Source organism: Elaeis guineensis, chromosome 3 (genome assembly GCF_000442705.2).
Source record: "Elaeis guineensis isolate ETL-2024a chromosome 3, EG11, whole genome shotgun sequence".
Lineage (NCBI taxonomy): Eukaryota > Viridiplantae > Streptophyta > Magnoliopsida > Arecales > Arecaceae > Elaeis > Elaeis guineensis.
The window spans coordinates 118328970-118354457 of record NC_025995.2 but is presented as its reverse complement, the minus strand read 5'-3'; the positions used below and the strand labels follow the sequence as shown (position 1 = coordinate 118354457).

Genomic DNA, 25488 nt, shown 5'->3' with positions numbered 1-25488 from the left:
ACCCAGCTCGGACCAAAACTGAGCAGATCTTCAGTCAGTAGTTATATCACATCCTCGCATTCCATTATTAAACAAGCACCAGAGAACATTTCACTCATTCATACAACTGCAATATCCTTATAAAACATAATTTCAAGAGTTACAATAAAAGAGTACCTCAGCTACACCTTCAACTACAAATTTTTGATTAAAATGTTCCAGGAATATCAGATGCTATGGCTAAAAGAGTAGCTTATACAAAAAGCTTTACATCATCTTACCCACTTCACTAACCCATTTCATATTCACTAACTAGGCAGAATCATCTTCAAGGTCGTTGACACGTTCACATTCATTTATCCATTCATTGTATCTGTGACATAAAGATCTTTTTTGGTCAGAAGATTCCCATTTCATATCCATTAAACAACTAACAAAAGAACCAATATATCATAGGATAATCAGCTTACATGTCAATTGGCCCGGTCACTGCTGCAAAGAGGAAAGAGGGGAAAATAAGGAAAAAAAGAATTAGTGACCATATTTTTAATATCTGGTACACGATACTCTATACACTAATCATCTCTAATATTGAATAACTTATTGAGATTGAATTTGTTACATCTAAATAGTCTTGCACTTGGGAATTTGTTACATCTAAATAATCTTGCAGTTGTTCAATATTTGAATATATATGCTCAACAAATTGTTTGCACCAGTTTTATATACATCATGGTTACCAACTACTTTTGCTTATTGTTTCTTCTTTATTGAGGAGAGAATGATTCTTTTGGTCATCAAATTTCTCCTACTCCATACACCATAGGTTTCACTAAACATTTTGGCATGCCCCGCACATAACCACCTTCTTCCATTTGCTTGAAGGTTGTTCAGGTTTAAGTTGGCTAAGAAATCTCTGAGCAAGACTCAACTGGTAAAAGTTCTATATATTTATGACTCGATGAATGCCACATATTAGCTTTTAGTTAACTAGAACTTTTGTTACCAATTTATTCTCTTTTTTTTTTAAAAAAAGGTGTGCTCCATGCATTTCTTTCCAATCAAGAAATATAAATCATACCAGTAATAGTAGTGCTGAAACTTTCTTGACAAATCCTGCATGAGGCCTCACCAATCAAATTCTTCATGTCACTGCAAAAGCAAAAGAATGAATGAGTAACAATTATGATCTATTTAGCACAGGAACATCATTGCATAATTCTACTCCATGCTGTTTGCACAAACATGGTACTTGCTTGCAACTATGTACATTAAACCAAACACTTTGTTTGTGCGCGTGTCTGTGTTGTTGAGGCTTGAAAGAAGCAAAAGCAGAAAGACTGAAATACAATAGGTGTAGAAGATGAGCTAAAAAAATGCTTCTTTACACTAATACTATATCTATAGGAATGCAATAATTGCTGATGCTTACATGCAACACTCGATGCTACGTCCATGACTGCAGAATGGCAACAAAAGAGAGTGTCAAGTTTGTCCATTTGCGTCTTAGGAGGCTGCTTCGCCCTTGACTTCCTCCTCCCCATGATTTAACCTTCTCCACTGCAGTATCACTTCTAATGAGAAAAAGAAAGTAAAAAATAGGGACAAGTGAGCTATGTAGAATTGTAGATAGACCTTGACAGGTCAAGTAGGAAAGTAGCAGGAGCATGCAAGATGGATGTTGCATGGTTATGGATATGAAAATATATTAAATTTCAAAGGATTAGCATTTTATATTTTACATGCCATCAAGACCATTGGTGTCAGAACTTTAAAATTGGTTATATAAGACTCACGATCCCGATCAAAAGAGTCAAACAATTCGAATCTCATCCCTGGATCTGGTTGATCCAGATCAAACAATATTGTTTATGTGATTTCTTGACTTTTACAATGACTTATTTATCTCTAATAAATCTTGAACACATACAATCAGCACCTACTTAGGCTTTAAGACGAGGAATATTAGGAGTTCTGAGGTGCTAAATGCAAAATCCTTTGCAGAGATGAGATTCTTCTACTGCAGTATTACATCTTAAAGCAAATTCAGAATTATGGTTTATTTGGTCTTTAGGAGCATAAATTTCACCCTTATGGAGCCTTACAAAGTTCAGCCATAAGATGAGGAGGAAAAAAGATTACTCCTTCAGAGGCAAAATGAGATGGTTTTGCTTATGATGATGGCAGAAAAATGGACCGCATCATCATAATTTCTTTGGTCAAATGTTGCTACAAATGATAAAACATTGAGTCTGTTTCATCATGTACAATTTTACTAGAACTCAAACCCAAGTATCATTGAACAAAAAGGTCCATAATTCATGCACGGCTACGTCCTTTTGCATCAATTCAATTATCCTAGTACATTCAAGTTTAAGTAAAATCAGAGTCTACCAACCTGCTTTCACCTAATTCAGGCTACTCAATCTTCACAATTGGTCTTGCATCCCATCAATCCTATCATGATGAAGCAATGCACAAGTAGAGATGCTCATTTTATGGTCTGTGCACTTCATCAACAAAACTGTCATCACCATATACCAAGTACTTAATGGTAGTACAAAATCATATGAACTAGTGATCAACATTAATAGGTAGACAGCTATGGATTAGTCTATATATTCTCAAGTCCTCAACAGCAATATTGATCCAAATGTTGGCAGTTTTGACTACAATTTCAAAATTTCAGCTTAAAAAGCAAGCATGCAGCTAGAGAAACGAAAATTTAGGCAACTCAGATTAAAAGTACATGCCAGCATACATGAACAAACATACATGCACACATGCATACATGCATGTAGACACACACATATGAGGAAAAACATGCTATCAATTTACATCTAATAGGAGACATGTTTCAATTATAAACTAGGAGATATGTTTGAATCATAAACTACCCATAACGTATCAAAAATGCTGGCTAGCTATATGAAGAACAAGGATACCGCAAATAACAAGAGTACCACAGCAGTACTGGATGAATTCCATGTTTTCTTGGCGTCATTTCTTTGAGCCATCATACTGTGAAAATAAAACAGACTGACAGAAATAGAAGAAACTAATATAGAGCAAGCAAGACATAATAGATAGACCAATGTGAAAGAATCTCTATTTCATTCAATATATGAATCTATACAAAACTATCATTTATGATGATCTTGTTCATACCAGAACAGTTAATAACGCCCATGCCTTGCCATTATTGGGCAAAAAATTTTAAATGCATGTGGGGTCATTACTTGCACTTCATGAGATGAGACATGATTAATAATATGACAACAGTATATACTATCAATTATCTTGTACCACACTCTCATCACCTTGAACATGATGCGTTAAAGCATTCTGCTCATCTCAACTATCCAATGATGGTTTTAGGTTTCTAGAGACCAGACAAAGGCAGACTTAATATTTCACATCTAGTAAAACTTACCCAGTTACAAGCACTGGAGTAAAATATAAATTATATTTCCTGATTACTAATATAATCATGATGATTCATTGCCCCATGGAGATGCAACCACCCTGCCTGAACATTGTCCGGTAAAGCAATTCCAATAACCAGATGTCCAAAATCCTAGGTATTTGAAATCTTGAGAAGATTGGCAAAAAAAAAAAAAAAAAAAGATCACGGACACAGACGGAACTGGAACAACTGAATTTCAACTAGTAACCCTGGGAAAATAATACTATGCAAAAAAAAAGGAAAAAAAAAAAAAAGGCTGTAATCACAATTACCCAATTCGGCCAATAAAACACTGGAAGGAAGTCTATATAATGGGAAAGAAGTGATGATCTGATGAGAATTATCAGGATGCCTTCAAGCATTCTAGTCATTTCAACTACCAAAAAACAGTTCAAGATTTCCTGGTAAACACGATCTTACTCCTTTGTGACCAGTAATTTGAAACCACTTACAAATTACAAGCACTCAGAATAGAGACATGCCATGCTTCTCCTCATGAAGTAAATTAATAATAATAATAATAATGAGAAACAATTTCTCATGATGAGATCCAACCAAATTCTCTGCAAATCCACTGAGTAAAATAACGTACACAAAAATCAAAAATTAAAGAAATAACAGGCAAAACAAGCCCCAAGGTCTGTTTCTAATATCACGTGATCTTCTTGGGTTCGGGTTGTATCTTTCGCGCGAAAGAATGATTGATATCTTTTTGCGACCTCGACCGTTGGATAGCTCTCCGCACAGCCTCACAGCACTCCGAACTCCATTCATCCGGCTGCACAGATCTGCAAAAGACCATTGCGCGATCCAACGGTCGATTCGTTCGAAGGAAGGTGAATCCTTCTTTCGCACGCAAGATACGACCCATTTCCGGTCTTCTTCAACTCTCCTCAATGAAACAATGCAAGTAACGATACATCCAAAACCCTAGGCGCTTTAAGTCTTGAAATGATTGGCATTAAAATTCCATGAAAAATACACAAAATTGCAAGCACGGATAAAACCAAGATTCCAGTTAGTAACACAAGAAACAAAATTCTTTAAAACTGAATCTTTTTAAAAAAACCCTAAATTATCGCAAAAGCTCCAAGAGCCAATTTGGGCGAGCGACGAAACGCTTCGAGGGGACGAGAGATGGGAAAAAAATCGGCAATCTGATGACATATAACGATAAAGAAGTGGAAAAATGGGAGATAAGAAAGAAGGAAGCGGGAACTTGCCTCGAAGAGCTGCGACGTCTTGTGAGAATGGACGGCAACGCTTCGTGCATCATCGGGAAGAGAGGAGCTCATTTCGAACGAGATGACAAGCGGTTTCGGGAAGAGAGGAGCTCAGTTCGAACCAGATGACAAGCGGTTTATATATATATATATATATATATATTAAATAAATAAAATATATATACATATACGTATATGTATATGCGGCGAGCGTTAGTGGACGGCACCAACGCCCAATAATTAGGAACAGGGTTGTACCTTTGGTGAGCAAAGGAGGAGTAACCTTGCTTCCGCGAACGCAGTGTTGGATTGCGAAGTGGACGACACTTAGAGATCTGCTTTGAGAGCTGTGCGAAGTGAGATCCAACGGGCGATAGTGCGAAAGAAGCTCAGTCCTTCTCTCGAGCGCAAGGCTCAACCCAAACCTTACAATTAGCCAGGCGATTCAAGAAACAGCATTGCAACCGGCCAAAACGAATAAAAATCGTATGGCCGGACAAGCGGAGAAGATATGAGAAAGTCTCGGACTTCTCTTAATGAAATTATCAGTTTCAGAATAAATAAAAAAAATATATATATATTTTTTATCATTGATCGAAAAAAAAATATAACGTCCTCTTCTTTTAATAATCTAAAAAATTTGATGAGTATATATAACTAAACATATAATATACATTAATAAATATAATTTTTTAAAAATTATATATCAATTTATTTAAAAATATATATTAGATTATTAGTTGATTAATTTGCTAAATGTATATTATTTAGTTGTATATTGTGTACGGATGAATTTTATATTTAAAAATTATATATCAATTTATTTTGAAATGTATATTAATTTTTTTAATAATTAATTTATTTGATATATATCATTTCATTATGTAGTATATATCAAAAAATATATATTTTTTAAAATAAAGAAGAGATAGAATGTCATATCTTTTTAAAGCACGAGATTACTAACGACTCTGGAAATAATTTTTAATTTTTTGATTTTTATTTTAAGATGTATATAAAAAAAAATATGGTTGTTGGGATAATTCAACTGACTCCTCCAATTTCGACTTTCAATCGATATGATAAGTACGAACCGTCGATTATCAATCGATTGACCAACCAACAGTTGGTTATTCTCAACCATCCCTAGCAAATTCCGACTATAACGACTTAACTGATTTCAGACTGAAGACCATTGGCATATCAGAGTTGCTGACTGATGGTCATTCGAATTTTCACAACTGCCGACATATGATCGACATATTCTGATTGCCGACATAGAGTCGGCATATCAAAAACCGTCAGTGCAGAAAGTGCATAATAGCTAGAACATGATCAGTAGTGGGTATAACCGTCCATCTCACGTTCATATAATGCCGAAATAAATGGGACCCACGTGTCTAACCATTATAAACTGTTATCAACAACTCGTCTATAAAAGGAGGTACATGAACAGCATTTGATAAGTACTCTTTTGAGCTGATACTCTCTCTCTAAACATTCATCTGCTATTCACCACTCTCTACTGACTTAAGCATCGGAGGATCCCTGCCGGACATAATTTCGGTCAGTGTAGATTTTATTTTGCAGGTGTTCTTCACCGACAATGGGTGCAACAGGAGATTGGCCGCAACAGATTGGTGTGCCAGATAAGAAAAAATATTATGAGAAACCATGGCAAAAATCAGAGCTCAAAACAACTATACAGGATCTGTAAGGCAATCTTCCCATCGGAAAGATCTCCCTCCCCAACCTCCATTGGTAGAGCCCAGCTCTTCATGTCTCGTAGTCACTACGGAGCATAAATTACTGCTTTAATGCAGCAAATGAAGGTGTTGACAAAGGCGGTGCACAACCTTCAACAACAACAGATACAGTAAAAGCAACAGTCGCTGGCAGAGAAATCGATGGCTCATTCAATGCCATCCAGACATAGCCGCCGTCCTCTACAGCACTCATCCTCTTCATCTTCAGAACGACGACCATCTCGACGTTCTCATCGAGTCGAGTAATCATTATTTTTGGCATTTTTATCATGCCGCTCATCATTCGCGGGGATCTCCCTCTCCTTCCTGTGTACATAGCATTAAGGAAAAAGATCGTGTGTACCTTCTGCTTCTTCATCCATAAGTTCTTCACGGGATTCTACCCTTGGATTTTTTCTGCAACGGTGGCACGATGACTTCGAGCACAAATTCAAGAAGATCGACTGCCAACTTGTCCGACTTCAAGTGGAAGGTCGAAAGTCCTCAACAATCTTGACTTCTATACTGCCCAACCTCTCTCTCAGCATATCTTGAACGAGCCGATCCCGTCTCAGTTCAAAATACTGCAGATGAAGCCATATGATGGCTTCACCAACTCAATTGATCATTTAGAGAGTTACAAGGCTCTCATGATGATCCAGGAGGCGACCAACGCCTCCTATGCATTGGCTTCCCGACAACTATTCAGAAGACTGCTCGAGCCTGATATTCTAAGCTTCAATCGGAGAGCATAAGTTCTTTTGAGCAGCTCGAACGTTCCTTCGTGACCATTTTAGCACTAGCCGAAAGGTACCGTGGACATCAGATAATCTCTTCCCTATCAAGTAAGGTGAGACAAAGACATTAAGAGATTTCGTGGCTTGCTTTAACACGGCTACACTTGAGGTCAGGGACCTCAATGAAGATATGACCATTTCAACTATGAAAAAAGGTTTGAAGGCATTCAGATTTACCTACTTTTTAGATAAAACTCTCTCTCGGACCTATGCTGAACTTTTGGAGCACGCATACAAGTATATTCGCACGGACGAAGGCGTTTCTGACGGACGCCAGATAGAAGGACAAGATCAGAAAAAGAAACAAAAGAAAAATGGAGCTCCGACCGAACCAAGTTGGTCAACAACCAATAAAAGAGCTTCACCTCATCGATGGAGTCCAAGATCGAAAAACTATGGCAGCAGGTATGACTCCTATACTCCTTTCTCTGCTCTCTATGTGTAAATCTTAACAGAGATCGAAAGAGAAGGGTATCTTCGACATCTCCCACCGATGAAAGTACCACTGAGGAGCCACGATAAGAAGAAGTATTGTCGGTTTCATCGTGATCATGGACACAATACCGAACAATATATTCAGCTCAGGATGAAATAAAGGTCCTAATCTGATGTGGCTACCTTAAAAAATTCTGACAAGATCGTCTGACTCAACCTTCTACCGACCAACAGCCTCAGTCACAAGCTGAGAAAATGATCAACAATCGACCAACGACGGAAGTGATCAATATGATTTTTGGATGACCGAAAGATTGGGGGGCAACTTCCGAAAAAGAATCGGTAAAGAAATGACGACTTAACAATATAATCTTTTTTCAGAAGATGATGTTCGAAGAATATAAACTCTCTATGAAGATGCTGTCGTCGTCTCGACAACAATGATAAATTATGATGTAAAAAAAATTTAATTGATAATGAAAGCTCTATTGTTGTTTTCTTTTACTCGACTTTCTTCTGAATGTGACTATCGACTGACCGACTCAAAAGAGTCTCAATGCCATTAGTCGATTTTATCGGAGATGCAGTTACAGTGGAAGAAAAAATTACTCTCCCACTAACCATAAAAATAGATCCATAATAAAGTACCGTTCTTCTGACATTCACAGTCATCTGAGTTCCTTCGACTTACAATGCCATACTTAGACAACTTGGACTTAATGCCTTAATAGCGATAGTATCAACATATCATTTATTGATCCAATTTTAAATAAAAATGGAGTTAAAAAAATACGGGAAGATCAACAATTTGCTCGATGTTGCTTTATGGTATCTACAAAGAAAATCAATCTGAAGACTCTTTATCCATTAATAAATTGGATCAAAGAGAAAATAAAAAAATAGGTGAATGATATGATCGCGATGCTGTCGTTAGGACATCATGATTATCAATCAAATTCTGACTTCAATAAATTAAAAATATGTAGAAAGTAGTGAGTCAAGTCGAATCCACAGAGAAGGCAGGATTTTGACTTGAAATATTTGACTTTACAAAAATAAAATAAAATTTTGAAGAAAGTAATTTAAGTCAAAAAATAAAAATTAAAATATAAAAAATAAATCGAATACTAAGATTACTAACTAGATCCTAGCATCTACTTGTAATAAAAATAAATAATAAAAATTTAAAAAATATAAAATAAATCAGGTATTAAGATCTACTAATTAGATCCTAACATCTACTTACGAAAAATAAAAGATAAAAATTTAAATGTAAAAAAATAAATTTTATATTAATTAAAATTAAAATTTAAATATAAAAAATTTTAAAAAAATAATAAAATAAAATAAAACTGTAACAAGAATCTGAAGTTGATTAGCCAAGCCTCGTTGGAAAGATGGTTGATGACCTCTCCGTCTTCCGTTGTACTCCGTAGAGCGAACCAATTTTTCTTTTTTTTCTTGGATCCCTAAAGCTATTTATTTTTTTTTTTTTTTTATATAATTAATTTTTCTGCTCACAACTTATTCTCGGACCCCTTATTTATAGATAAATTTTTCATAATTTTTTGATAGAAAAAAGAGTCCTAAAATCTTTAGAAATCATATTAATCCCCTTAAAAATATTTCTGACCGTCGGATGGAGCTTGAACCACCCAGATCTACCCAAAATCCATAGTTTTAATTCTTATCAAAGTTGGATCGAACCACAGCCATCCGATCACGTCTGAGATTGGTTCTGAACTATCGGATTGTGTAGTTTAACTCCTTATCAAAGTCGGGAGCGTCTTCAGCCGTCGGATCTCATGATGGATTCATTTTCGACCGTCGGATCGCATAAAAACCCTCTTATAAAACGACAATGAACAGCAGCCATTGAATCGATCTTCAAATTAAATCTCAACCGTTGGATCGCATCCAGAATCTTTTTCTCGCTGAGAGCTGCACCTGTGGACCACATAACTATTCCGGTGGACCGCGCCCTGGCTCTATGGACCGAGCGACCGGTCCACCGTACACCGAAGGCTATTTTCTTTATTTTTTAAGATATTTTAGCTCTATTTTTGCTCTGATTTTTACCTAAAAAATTGAAAAAAATATGTATTAAATTTCTCAAAAATTTTTCTTCATTTTGGTACTCAAATTACTCAATTAAATTAACATCTATTTTTTTATAAATATATCTAATTTTATATTTTTTTTAAATTACTTATTTTTTAAGAAAATTCAATAAATTCATAAAATTATGATTTTTTAGAAGACTTTAGTACCATAAATTATCAAAAATATCTTCAATAAATATAAAAATATATCACTTATCACACTCCCCAATTTGAACTTTGCTCGTCCTTGAGTAAAGAAAGAATTTAGAATCAAGTACCGTTTAACTTAAAATCTCAAATTTTACTAAATGGACCACTGATGTTCAGTAGAGTGTAAATGAGATATATCATTGGGGTATTAATACTAATCAATATGAGAGTTAAACTAAAAATACTATTTTTTTCAAAAATTTTCTAAATTATTGCTACCTTTATCTCCAAATCATTCACCTTCACATGGATAAGTATATTGTTACTTCCGTCCTTCATTTATTGATTGATTTTTTTTAAAAAAATATTATACTGCTATTGAGTGTCTTAACTCCTTAAGCTTTCTGTTTGATTCATGTAGTAAGTTTTCAGTCAATGACTCTCAAACTAGATGGCTTTAGGGTATTAGGTATAAAATACCCCTCAATTTACTTGCTCGAATCAAACAGGCTATGAGTTAAAATCAACTTTACAACAAAGCTTCTTTGTCCTTGATGCGAAACTCAATGCTTGCTTAGGCAAATAGATCCGGTTACTCAGCATGAAGTACTTGAAATTTTTTTTTTATATATATGAAGAAACATATAGTTACCCTACACAAGCCCATAAAAAGTTAACTCTTCTTTGATGCTAGTAGAAAAATTTAGAAATACTAAAAAAAACTGTTTAAGTTTTAAACTTAACTCTTTATTGAGTTTTCTTAATACTCGATCTCTCAATATCTTACAAACTCTCTGATCTATGCATCAATTTTTTTTTAAAAATACTTGATTTAACTCGATTCCTAAGTGTAATCAGATGCTTAAATATTAAATACTAACTTACTTGAGGACTTTAAAAATTTAAAAATTTTTATTATCCTCCCCCCAACCTAATCGACATTGTCTTCAATGGAGTAGGAAAAATGAAGGGTGCATGCAAAGAGAAAGAAAAAGAGAGATGTCACCTGATCCAAAAATCTTTTTAAAATTGGTTCTCCCTTCAACTTAGCCAAGATTATTTTCAGATCCCTACAAAAGATACTAAGTAAGATCGATTAACCAAAAAAAATAAAAAAAAGCAAAAGCTAAAAACAGAAACTAAAAATTAAAAACTTGATTGCCTCCCACGAAGTGCTAAGTTTATCGTCTTCAGTCAGACCATGCCAATTCTTACCTATCCTGTGTCAAATATTGGATTGACAAATTCTAATGATTTTAGATTGCTAATCGAAAAAGATGGTCTATAATAAATTTTAATATTTTATTATCAATCTTCAAAAAGTAGTTCACATCTCCGTTCTTAATTTGAGAAAGATAGTTCACAAACCCATTCACAGACCTTTGTTTATTGAGAATTTCTCCTATTTGTTCTTCTAAAATACTCATGAATTGAGTTTTTAGGTTAGGAGTTGAGTTTGAAGTAATAGGTGCTGAAAGGGTATCATTTGATTTTAAACATGTGTACTCAGATATAATCAAAGATGACTGCAGTTCTGGAGGAGGTGATAATTCTAGAGTGGAAGAACCAGCTTCTAGGGTTGAAAAAATAGGACTTTTATGAATATATCTTGGATAGCTCATCCGCTCTCTTCTCTTTATCACTTAGATTAATATCAATACTGGGCTCAAGTTCTTCTATTGGGTTAGCTTCAATATTAACCTCTTCTTCCAAATTCATATTTTGGCTAGCATCAATACTAGCCTCACTCATCTGATCTTGGTATGGATCCTTAAGAATCCTATCACTTTTAAGCTCAGAAATTGTATTGTCACTTTCAAATTGGGGATTCTTAAGTGGAACATTGAATTGATGACTAGGTCCAGATGATTGGTGGATGGGTGGGTCATTTTTAAAATTGATATTAGTTCGTTTGGCAATTGACCTGATTCTTTCCTCATGGTAGACTCAACTAATTTCCTATTTGTGCTTCTAGCCTAGCAAGAGATTGCTGTTGGATCATGATCAATTATTGTAGTTGGTTTAATCTATCATCAGCTAGATTAGTCTGTTGAGGAGGTAGATATGGTGGCTGATTTTGATATGATGGCTGGATAGATTGACTGGACTGACCTCTATTGTAGGCATAATTCTGGTATGGAGGCCTACTCTAAAGTTTAACAAAGAAAGAATTTGGGTCTGAACCTGAGTCTGTTGGGTCTCCAAAAAAAATTAGGATGTTCTCCAGTCTGAATTATATGTGTTAGAGAATGGATCATTGACAGATTTGGAATAACTTTGGACAGCTTGAACTTGTTCTTGAATGAAAGGTGGAAACTGTGCAGCTGTTGGATATTCGCTCACATAATGGGTGGCTAGCATAGATAGAATAAATCTCCTGATAATTAGGTAGTGGTATATATTGTGCAGGAAATTATTGACCTAATGCTAGAACTAATCAAATTTTTGGGCAAGAAGGTCGACTTTATCTAATCTTTGGCTATTAGGTTCAGATCGGCCTTAGGACTAGAGTCTGTTTGCTTGATCTCAAAAATTTCTGCCCACTTTTGGTAAGGGATTGATCTTTCATAGGAGGATAATGAAGCATGATTGATTGAATTTTCACTCAAAATTTTAAATAAAGTATAGGCTTCATCCTCACTTTTACTTATGAATGCACCCCCACAAATGCATCTACCATATGTCTGTATTGTCACCTAAATCCTCATAAAAAGCTTGAACAATTTGAAACTTAGATAGACCATGGTGTGGCATTTTCTAAGAAGTTCCTTAAGTCTCTCCCATGATTCATGAATTTGTTCTCCTGGAAGCTGAGCAAATCCAGTGATGGCTCACCTCATGGTGTTGGTTCGATCTATGGGATAGAATTTCTTAAGAAACTCGTGTTGCATTTTAGCCCAAATTGGATTGGTCTCCCTATTGTGCCAAGCCAGTACTTGGCTTTATCTTTAAGTGAGAAGGAAATAAGATCAATCTAAGTGCATCATCAGTAAAATTTTGAATTTTTACTGTGGAATAAATTTTTAAGAACTCATTCAAATGCTTGTAAGGATCTTCATTAGTATTTTCATAGAAAGACGGAAGCATCTGTATTGTGGTGACTTGATCTCATAGTGGCTTGCAGGGATATCAGGTAAGTGGATACAAGTCAATGGGTTATAGGTGAAAGAATAAAATATTTTTCATCTGTCTAAGTGGTTCTCTAGGATCTTCAGCCATCTGATTTTCAGGTTTAATATGAATCAACCGTTCAATCTCAGGATTGGATTCAATTAGGTCAGGATAGAGAGATCTTCTACCTTGCATATACTAGTGCAAACCCTAATGTACGATTCAAGTTTTGTTTTTGTTTATTTTTTTTTCAAGAGAAAAAGGAGAGAGAAGAAAGAAAGAGCCCTAGACCTAGATACGTAAGGTGGGAAGAATTAGTTGTGGTTAGTGTTAATTACAATCAAGTTAGCAAACAATTAAACCTAGAAACCTATGGGTTTCTTAGACCTAATAGTTCGATATAGAGTGGCTCAGTCTAGATACAAATTGGGTTTATTCTCACTTCCTTCAACTAGCCAGATAAGAGGTGGGATCATGGGGGTCCCCCGTTGCTTATCTTAGACACCAATTGAATTGGCCAGGTAAGCTAACGAATCAATTAAATAACTACAAATCTATTTTGGCTGAGCCTTTATAATCTCTAGCCTTAGACACCAGTTTCAGGAGTTAGTTCCGACTTACTTTGCACTTGACTTGACCACAATACTCAGAATTGAACTCGATTAATACTAGGGGCCAATGTCTACTTGATTTTAGTTAGGCTAGGATTAATGTGGGATGCTGGTTGGTTATTTTTGAGTCAAGAAAAATGATGAAATCTCCACCGTATCTTGTTATGGGTGTTGCCCTTAAATTGATTTGAGATGAATATGCACAACCAATTTCAAACAAGGAGTTCTATGCAACTAAATTAGATGCATAAACTAATAAAACTTGAAAGCTTACCTTGTCTCTACAATCATCAAAAAAATTCTAAGATGATGAATGCTTCTAACAATTAAATTTCTATTCTTGTCATGTGATTTTTATTAGGTTCATGTAGATGGATTTTAAGTTAATTTGAAAAAAATATAGTAATTAATATTAAAAAAAATAATTAGGATTAGGATTGATCTCACCAACTTGGAAGCTTTCTATCTTCTTTTTTTTTTAATTTTTGATTTTTTTCATAAAAAGATAAAAAAAATTAGTAAGCAATAGCCATAAGAAAACCAAAGAAATCAAATATTAAAATTGGTGCCTTCTCCGACAACGGCACCAAAAATTGATATGATCGCGATGCTGTCGTTAAGACACCGTGATTCAATCAAATTTTAATTTCAATAAAAATTAAAAATATATAAAAATAGTGAGTCGGATCGAATCCACAGAGAAGGCAGGATTTTGACTTGAAATCTTTGATTTTATAAAAAAAATAAAATTTTAAAAAATAATTTAAGTCGAAAAATAAAAATTAAAAGTATGAAAAATAAATCGAGTACTAAGATCTACTAACTAGATCCTAGCATCTACTTGAATAAAAATAAATAATAAAAATTTAAAAAATATAAAATAAATCAGGTACTAAGATCTACTAACTAGATCCTAGCATCTACTTACGAAAAATAAAAGACAGAATTTAAAGTGTAAGAAAATAAATTTTACATTAATTAAAATTAAAATTCAAGTATAAAAATTTTTAAAAAATAATAAAATAAAATAAAACTGTAACAAAGATATGAAGTTGATCAGCTAAGCCTCGTCGGAAAGATGGTTGATGACCTCTCCATCTTCCGTCGTACTTCGTAGAGCGAACAATTTTTCTCCTTCTTTTTCTTGGGTCCCTAAAGCTATTTAATTTTTTTTCTTTTTTTTTACACTTTTTACTCAATTTTTCTGCTCACAAAGCTTATTCCCGGACCTCCTATTTATAGATGAATTTTTCATAATTTTTTGATAGAAAAAGGAGTCCTAAAATCTTTAGAAATCATATTAATCCCCTTAGAAATATTCCTGACTGTCGGATGGAGCTTGAACCGCCCAGATCTGTCCAAAATCTATAGTTTTAATCGTTATCAAAATCGGATCGAACCACAGCCGTCGATCGTATTTGAGATTGATTCTGGACCATCGGATCGCACAGTTTAACTCCTTATCAAAGTCGGAAGCATCTCAGCCGTCGGATCTCATGATGGATTCATTTTCGACTGTCGGATCGTGCAAAAACCCCTCTTATAAACCGATAACGAACAGCAGCCATTGGATCGATCTTCAAATTAAATCTCAGTCGTTGGATCGCACCCAAGATATTTTTCTCACTGTGAGCCACACCTGTGGACCACGTAATTATTCCTGTGGACCGCATCCTGGCTCTGTGGACCGAGCGCCGGTCCACCGTACATCGAAAGCTATTTTTTTATTTTTTAGGATATTTTAGCTCTATTTTTGCTCTGATTTTTATCTAAAAAATTAAAAAAAATATACATTAAATTCTTCAAATTTTTTTTATTTTGGTGTTTAAATTACTCAATTAAATTAATATCTATTTTTTATAAATATATTAATTTATATTTTTTTCAAAATCAGTTATTTTTTAAAAAAATTCAATAAATTCATGAAATTAGATTTTTAAGAAGATGTTAGCATCATAAGTTATCAAAAATATTTTTAATAAATATAAAAATATATCACTTATCAGTGAACCAATCAGCCACTGATTTTTATCCCGTTAAGAGAAGATAATCTTGAAAAGACGGTCCAAATTGGATCACAATTATTTGATTCGGAGCAGTAACAACTGGTGAATCTACTAAGGGCAAATATCACTATTTTTGTTTGGTCGACAATCGATATGTTAAGAATTTCATCGAAAGTAATAACTCACCGGCTGAACATTGATCCTAAAATTAAATCGGTGATGCAGAAAAAAAACCTTTTGCTCTTGAAATGCAAAAGATCATCGACGAAGAAGTCGACAAGCTCCTCACAATTGGCTTCATCAAAAAAACTAATTATCCTGATTGGCTCGCTAATGTAGTAATGGTAAGAAAAGCTAATGAAAAATAAAAAATCTACATCGACTACACAAACTTAAATGAAGCTTATTCGAAGGACAGTTTTTCCTTACTAAAGATCAATCAACTAGTTGATATAATTTCAGAACATCGACTTTTGAGCTTTATGTATATCTTTGCAGGCTACAATCAAATTCGTATGGCATTCGAAGATGAAGAGCACACTGCCTTCATAACCGACAAAGGCATCTACTGTTATAAAGTAATGACATTCGGTTTAAAGAATATGGAGCTACTTATCAATGGCTAGTTAACAGACTGTTCAAGGCATAAATTAGATGCAATATGAAGTCTATGTTGATGATATACTGGTGAAGAGTTTCAAAACTTCTGATCACGTTCGAACTTGAAAGAAGCTTTCGACATACTTCGACAATATCAGATGAATTGAATTCGACTAAGTGTGCATTCGGAGTAACTGTTGGAAAGTTTCTTGGATTTCTCGTGTCGCAATAAGAAATTGAAGCTAATTCTGAGAAAATAAAGGCTATCATTAATATGAAGCATCTAAGCTCCAAGAAAGAGATACAACAACTTAATGAAGGATTGCCGCACTCAGTCGATTCATCTCAAGATCAGTAGAAAGATGTCTATCATTCTTCAAGACCTTGCGGCAAGTAAAAGACTTTTCATGATCAGATGAGTGTCGACAATCCTTTGAGGATCTAAAAAAATATTTGACATCTTCACCATTACTCACAAAACTAAGGATGGGAGAAACATTGTATCTTTATTTGGCGACTTTAGCAGAGGTAGTTAGTTTGGTACTCATCCAGGAAGATGAAAATTGAATTCAATAGTCGATTTATTACACCAGCAATGTGCTTCATAATGCTGAAATACGATATCCAAGAACGAAAAGATGATCCACACTCTGATCATATCATCACAATGACTTCGATCATACTTTCAGGCACATTCAATAGTTATCTTGACAGATCAGTCATTGAAGGTAATTCTGTACCGACTGATACTTTAGATTGAATGATGAAATGGATAATAAAATTTAGTGAGTTTAATATTCAATATCATCCATGACAATCAATGAAGGCACAAGTTTTGGCCACTTTATCGCCCAGTACATCGTATCCGATGATAATCCTGAAGATAAACTCGACAATAAATTAAAGCAAATTGAAAGTCCTGAGGCTGACTTAGTATCAGTGTGAGTGGTACATATTGATGGAGCATCCAATGTACAAGATAATAGAGTCGGTCTCATCCTCACTAATTTCGAAGGGATCGTAACCGAATGTGCTCTTCGATTTAATTTTAAAGCATCAAATAACCAACTCGAGTATGAAGCTCTTTTAGCTGGCTTGAAGATTACCAAAGAACTTGATATTAACAACTTAAAGATCTTCACCAACTCACAATTGATCATCGGATAAGTTAAGAGCGAGTTTGCAACCCGAGATCCCATTATGATGAAGTATCTTCAAAAAGTGAAAGATCTTATATCAACCTTAAATATTTTGAGATCTTTTACATTTCAAGAGTAGAGAATGCTCGATTTGATGTACTTTCTCAACTTACAACTACTTCATTCAACTCGCTTGATCGGACATTCATCGAATATCTTGAACAATCGAGTATTGACAAAGTCGAAGAAGTGTTGCAAATCAATGATGAGTCAAGTTGGATGGACCCGATCATCCAATATTTGACTGATGAAACTCTACCTGCAGATCCTTCAGAAGCTAAACGACTAAGGTAAATGGTCTCACAATATATTTTAATGAATGGACAACTCTATAAAAGGCATTCTCTCTTCTCCTACTAAAGTACTTGAGACCAACGGATGTCGACTATACGCTCCCAGAAGTTCATGAAGAAATTTTTAAAATTACTTGGGGGCAAATCATTGGTTTATAAAATCTTGCGCAAGGATATTATTGGCCCACTATGAAGAAAGATACAGCAAAACTTATCCGAAAATATGAATCATATCAGAAATATGCTAGCATATAATATCAACCAGCTAGTCAACTAACATCAATAATTGCACCATGGCCCTTCGCATAGTGAGAAATCGATATATTTGATCCTTTTCCTTTGACATCTAGTCAAAAAAAATTTATAGTGGTTGCCATTGATTACTTCATCAAATAGGTGAAAGTTGAACTCTTGGCACAAATCACTGAAAATAAGATGGAAGAGTTCATTCATAAATCAATCATATGCAATTCAATCTACCACACACCATCATCACCGACAACGATGATAATTTGACAATCAAAATTTTAAAAAATTTTATGCGAAATTTCATATTACGGACAAACTCACTTTAGTCGGCCATCCATAATCCAACGATGAAGTGGAGGTGATAAACGAACGATTCTAAATGGTCTCAAAATCAGATTGAATAAAGCTAAAGCTCTTAGATAAAAGAATTTATATCCGATCTTATGGGCATATCGGAAACTCTTCATATACCGATAAGAGAATCGTCATTCAACTTAGCCTATGAAACTGAGATGATAATTTACTTGAGATCAGATTACATCAATAAGAGTCAAACAATATAATGAGCTGAGTAATTCTAAATGTCGAAGAGCTGATCTAGACTTACTTTCAAAAATCTGACAGTAAGCTCAAAGTTCGGATAGCGGCATATCGGCAGAGAGTAGCTCGGTTTACAATACAAAGGTCAAATTGAAAGTCTTTCGTTCAGAAAATTTGATCCTAAAAAAGGTAGAAGTTTTAAAGCCTCTGGATCAAAAAAAATTATCTTCAAATCGAGAAAAATTTATAAGATGACTGAGATACTTCGTCCAGACGTATATCGATTAGAAACTCTCAATGGAACGACTATTCTCAGACTTGGAATGTCGATAATTTGAAGATGTATTATCAATAAAGTTGTTCACATATATGAATATTCAGAATAAAATATTTAGATTCTAAATCTTAAAATTTTTAGTCATCTACAAGTTATCTATAGAAGTGATATTAGGCCAATAAATAATCGGTCAGTTCACATCGACTATATCTCAATTTTTCACTGTAAAAATTGACTTAAGTCGAATGATGGCATCAAATTGATAAATAATCGATCAGATTGTACCGACTGTTTCTCAATTTTTTTTTGCAAAAATCAACTTAAATCGAATGACTACTCATACTGACTTAGCTTTAGCTAAGCAAATATTATACCGACTCGACTCCAATCGAGTGAAAAATAGATTGACTTAACTATGGTCAGTTGAAGGATATTTGACTTATCACGTCTATCAAATACCTAAAAAATTTCAAGCTAAGTCGGCTGACATCCGACTAGCAGACATACTCTACTACGATTATTGGTCGACATTTAACTCACCAATGAATAATTGGTAATCTGATTGGTATTCAATGACATTGACGGTACACCAACAATGAAAAGGGATTCCATACTTAGAATTTTTTTTATTTATTAAAGAAGAATTACAAAATTAGACTCAAGATCCGATTACAAGATTGGACTATTGTTCGATTACAAAAAAAAAGAGAAAAAAGATATTACACCGATCACTAATCAGCTTCTTCTTCAGCTTGCTCCGGTACAGCTTCGATGGTTGGAGCAGATTTTGGTATAGCTGGTGCATCTCCCTCGTTCGATGCGGTGGTCTCCTCGACAGCCTCTTCTCCCAAACTAAAGGGGATGATACTACTCAGATCCAAGTTCGGATACTATTTTCTAACTGCATCTCTGCTATCTTCATATCGACACAATAGGAGGTGAATCCGTCCTCGATAATTTCGTCTTTGTACTCCTGTGATTCTCTGAAATTCTCGATGACCAGATTCAAAGCACCTTACATCGACTCTGCCTCTTCTTTGTGGGGCCGACTCTGCATTGACCAGTGCCAACCTCTCTTTGGTGGCCCAATACCTCTCACGCTCTGCCTCAAGTTCTTCTATACATCCGCCCTTTCTCTCAGAGCGATTGATTGAATACTTTTTGCTCTTAATTTGGGACTCCAAGGATGGGATGTTTTGTTGAGCCAACCCTAATTCGGCTTTGGTGGACTCCAGTTCGACCATCGCATGGGAGATATCTTCTTAGAGCTCCTTCTCTCATTCAGTTGCCGCTTGAAGCTGTTCGACGACAGCAGCTTTCTCGATATTTGCGATTGCAACTTTGTCCATCCAGGCCCGACGAAGCTCGATAAATTTTTGATATCGCTCACCAGAGCATTTATATCATGTGTCAACTAAAAAGAAAGAATAAGTCAGATTAAAAAAAAAAAGAAGAAGAAAAAAGTATCGTCAACTTACCCCGAGGATCTCAGGTAGAAGGAAGAAAATATCTTAGACAGAGTTTGATCTTTCCTATTCTCCCTGTCAGTCGGGAGAAGAGTAGCTTCGACGAGTTATTTGGCCAAGTTGGATTGGTCAAAGCGACTCACTAACTAGGATCCAAATGTCGAAGAGGGTGGGGTGACTCGTCAATGATCCATCCTCGGTAGAAATGGCCGGCACCTTTCCTCGCTCTTCATTTGGTGGTCATTCACTCAAAACCGCAATGAAGTTGGAGCTTGACTGTGCTCGAGACCACATCGGCACAGCTAAAGGCACCTGAGGAATAGTCTGTCTGATAGCAGATGGTTCTAATTTGGTCGGGGCTACAGATTTGGCCTGAACCCCTGCTAATGAAACTGCTGATGGTTCTGGTGCGTCATTTTCATCTGTCGCCATCTCTACTCTAACCAACGGCACTTCAATAGGAGGAAGCATTATCGGAGCTGATAACGCTATGACCGACTCAATGCTGGGAGCTGTCATCGACGGAATGTCGGACTCCCTCATCGGTATCGACTCAGAATCAACCCAACTCTTCTTCATCATTTAGGATGATCCGGCATCGGTCGCTGTTCTCTTCTTGGTATATGTTGACGAATATCAGTAGCTGAAACTCGTGCTGATGTCCGCATAGCTGCAATCAGAAGATACAAGTTCAGTTACAAAATTCAAAAGTAAATGAAAAATAAAGCGACCGATTATGCTAACCTAAAGAAGTCATCGAACTAAGTCCAGTATCATAGAGAGCTTGCTTCATTATTAGCTCTCGCTGCGCTAGGACTTCCATATCCTTGAGTGGAGAAAATTTTTCGATCAATAATATCGATCCGACTATATTCATTAGGGTGGTTCTTGAATCACTCCAGAACGAAGGAAAGCGCCAAAAAGATGAAGAAGAGGCAAAGAAAAATTAATTCTTCCATCCATGAATGGATGATGGAAGACCAAAAATAAAAAACAACCCTTCCTCGGGTTAAAAGACCACCAACCCTTAGCTTTTGAGTGACGACGAAGGATGAAGAAGGCTCGAAAAAGAGAAGGACGAGGGTTGGTCGGAATGAAATGACACAACAAAGCAAAACTAATAATTAGCCGAATGGAGTTCGCGGCTAATTGAGCAGGATAAAGACGGTAGTAATCAAAGAGATTCCAGACAAACTCTAGAATCAAAAATCGAAGATCGGTCCGAAGGTCCTCTACGTAAAATGCAACCTAATCTGAAGGAGAAGAATTCATCAGACCATCCAATTAGGAGTGAAGAGCTGAAATTACTCCGAATACGATACTGATCCTAAGCCGATCGATATTGGATCCGGATAAGGAAAAAACTTTCATCTCCGGATCCAAAAGAGAACCATCGATCGGATTCTCCATCGACTATCTTGAGAAGTTGAAGCCTTCATTTTCTTACCCCTACTTGCCATTGAAAATGACAAATGGCAGAAAAACCTAGAAGAAGAAAGAAGACAATCTAGAAGGAAGGAGTAAAACTCAACCTGAAACTAGGAAATGACGTGAAAGTAAGGAAGACTCCGAAAACTCTCAGCACCCAAGAGGGAACCCTCTGTTGCAGGAGAGAATGACGAATGCAAAAGCAGAAGATCCACATAAAAGTGATATTATATATATAGAACCTTTCAACGGTCTGGATGAAATTATTCAAATTAAGGCTTCTCCAGATTTTGATACATGGCTACATCAAAACCGACCATTGATCAGACGGTTCAACGTATCTACCTTCAGATCACGTCACCTGACCACTATTCGTGTAAACAATATAGAGCCAATGATATCTGGACAAGTAGCCGAAATCGACTAGTCAGAATCAAATCATCCAGATTTACTAGATGCCAGACTATCTTCTCGAAATGACACCCCAATAATAACCTTATGGTTATCAAAACGACAAAACGGCTGGAGACCCTTTGTTTTTTGAAGAAATCTTTAATCTCTGCAGTCGAATCGGGGCTCGAGACAATACGTGACAACTTCCTTCGTCCAACGTGTCAAACCAGTATCAATCCACATGTCAGACTATCTTGGACTTGAAAGTTGGGGGCAACTGTTGGGGCAATTCAACCGACTCCTCCGATTCCGACTTTCAATCGGCATGATAAGCACAAACTGCCGACTATCAATCGGTTGGCCGACCAACAGTCGGCTATTCTCAACCATCCCTAGCAAACTCTGACTATGACGACTTAACTGATTTCAGACCGAAAATCATTAGTATGTCAAAGTTGCTGATCGATGGTCATTCGGACTTTCACAACTGTCTACATACGATCGACATATTCTGATCACCAATATAAAGTCGGCATATCAGAAACCGCTAGTGCAGAAAGCGCATAATGGCAGAACATAATCAGTGGTGGGTATAATCGCACATCTCACGATCATATAATACCAAAATAAGTGGGATCTACGTGTCTAGCCATTACAAACGGTTACCAACAACTCATCTATAAAAAGAGGTAAATGAGCAGTATTTGGTAAGGACTCTTTTGAACTGATATTCTGTCTCTCTAAATATTTATTGTTGTTCATCACTCTCCACTGACTTAATATTGAAGGATCTCTAACGGATATAATTTTGATCAATGCGGACTTTATTTTATATGTGTTCTTCATCGATAATGGGTGCAATAGAAATTGGCCGCAACAACGATAAAATAAAAAGTTTGTCCCATATTCTTTGCTGTGGTGCCCAACTGCTACTGAAGCTCGTTTGACATGACTTGGGCCAATTGTCAATTGAGAATTCAAACTAACTTTCCACCAAACTAGCCTAGTGTTCTTCATAGAATCTGTTACTCCGTGGAACCATCAAAATGCTAAAGTCCACTTTCCAATCATGCCCATAAAAAAATCATGATAATGTACCAAAAAAATTCATAATAGATTTATCTTTTCCTAAGAAAAAACATGCTTGCTCTTACTGTGCACAAGGAATGAAGCCTATCATCTCCCACCGCTAATGATCTTCTTTTTTAAAAAAAAAAATCAGATGATTTAAATTATTAAAAAAATATATTCATGGTATCAAAAAATAAAATATTATAAATCTGAATAAGAAGATTACCTGAGGATGCCTGAAGAGTATGTCTGGTATGATTACTACATACAATGTCATTCAATTAATAGTACTATTTGTTTCTCTATAAATATGAAGATCTCAAAAGATAATAATGATCGCAATAATTTTAACAATCTTATAGAAGAGGTGAAACATATCCTTGTTGGCAATTGAATATGAAAGCCATAAAAAAACCTATTATAGTATCATCTTCTAGATGAATATACGAAGCTCGTAATAGATAGCACAATTTAGTCCCTTTTATGCTGCCTGCGACCTTGTGGAACCATACTATCAAAAACCATAACACCATTAGTCATGATAAAAGCATCCGTGTCACTTCAAATAACAAAGTTGCTCCATCCAAATCACTTCTCTCCAATACACTATCTTTAAAATTGATCAAAGGGTGGTGACTTTCAAGTAAAATATGTTACTTTAGAAAATATAAAAATATAAAATAAGAGCCTTAGATCTCTCCTGTTGTCAAAGATCTTTCAACAATAGATTGAAGAAATTCCTAAAGCCTGGGCAACTCACAACCTTCTTTCACTCCACAAGCCTTTATGTCATGCTCGTACGTGTGGACCATTGCCTACAAAAATTCCCAAAGTATCTTAGCCTGATCTAGCTTCATGTATCAAGCATCCAATTGTTCATGCACAGATGAGATTATTATATCACAAAAACTAAAAAGCATGACATACACGTAAGATTTTAAAAGGAGCACCAATATATATGCACATTGTCATTGAGCTACTTTCAATTGGAATACAAGAAGTATAAAAACTAATTTGCCTGACAAAAATGAAGGGAAATAAATTTAAGTAGCCTATGACTACTATGAGATATTCCATACATTACAACTAGCATATCAAGAGGTTTTACAGAAGGTGGATATCTATAGTGGCTTGTAAGGTTTTACAGAAGGTGGATATCTATGGTGGCTCGTAATCCTTGCAAGAGCAACAAAAAATTATTGGGCAGATTGCTAAATCAACCATCTTTTGTCAAATTCATGCCATCCAAGAAATACCAGCCAAGTTATCTAAAAATAAATAAAATAAATGAACCCCGCTTTAATACCCCACTGATAAGTATTGATATTTTATGCAGGATTTGGGTTGCATCTTTTCTGTCCGAGAATGATTCATGTTATTTTACGACGCCTATAATTAGATTACACAATAGATGCTTCCAGATATATGCAAATGTACCGTAGAAAGATGCTGGAGTGCTTTGAAAGTTTTGCAACATGCGGTCCTATGATTGACATCGTTAAGAATGACCAGATACCATCCGAACTCTTTTATACGTTACATATATATGATATGATTGTGATTTGAAGTATCCATAAAAACTTCATTCTTACTGTCAACCCCTTGGTTATTTAAAATTTAAAATAAATTATATCCATAGTTCTGAAATTATTTTAAAATTTTTTAAATAATTTTTAAATTATAAAAATTTAAATTTAGACCTTCGATATTTTTGAACTATTTTAATGTTGTCCTTCGCACATTTCTAACACCTTTTTTACATCAAAAATTATATGTGGCAGTCATCATTACTAATCTAAAATAAAAAATAATATTTTATTATTATTTTTATTTTTTATAAATTTGATATGTAAAAAATAATATTTTATTTTTATTTTTATTTTTTTTCGTTCTTTTTCTTCCCCTCCCTTCTGAACACCCACTCCAGCTGCATCCCGCCCACCCCGCTACATCCCCTCCGGCCGCACCCTGCCTCCTCCAACTGCACCTCCGCCCACCCCGACCCCCCTCTCCGATGCCAATGAGTTGTGCGTTGGTTCCCCCTAGCCCCGTCCCGCCCACTCTAGTGCGGAGGATCAGTTCTCCTTCCTCCGTCCGATGCACCCGCACCAGCCGCCGGCGTAGCCCAAGAGCGGCGTCTGCATCTTCTCCTTCATCCTCAAGCTATCGTCACGACGGTAGCTCTGACTCTTTTTTTCCTCTTCACCAACATTGCGGCCATCATCCTCCACCTCTGCATCGCCGGTCGCACTTTTCGCCGCCATTGCTGTTTCCAATCCCAAAGCCATCACTTCTGCACACGCCCATGGTTCCCATCGCCAGCCCCCGGGCCTCTATCTTCAATCAT

General features: G+C 35.6%; 1 pseudogene; it reads right to left on the bottom strand.

Moving 5' to 3' along the window:
* Positions 1-97: 97 nt before the first annotated feature.
* LOC140856629 (transcription elongation factor 1 homolog) lies at positions 98-4928 on the bottom strand (annotated as a pseudogene).
* Between the last annotated feature and the right edge of the window lie 20560 nt (positions 4929-25488).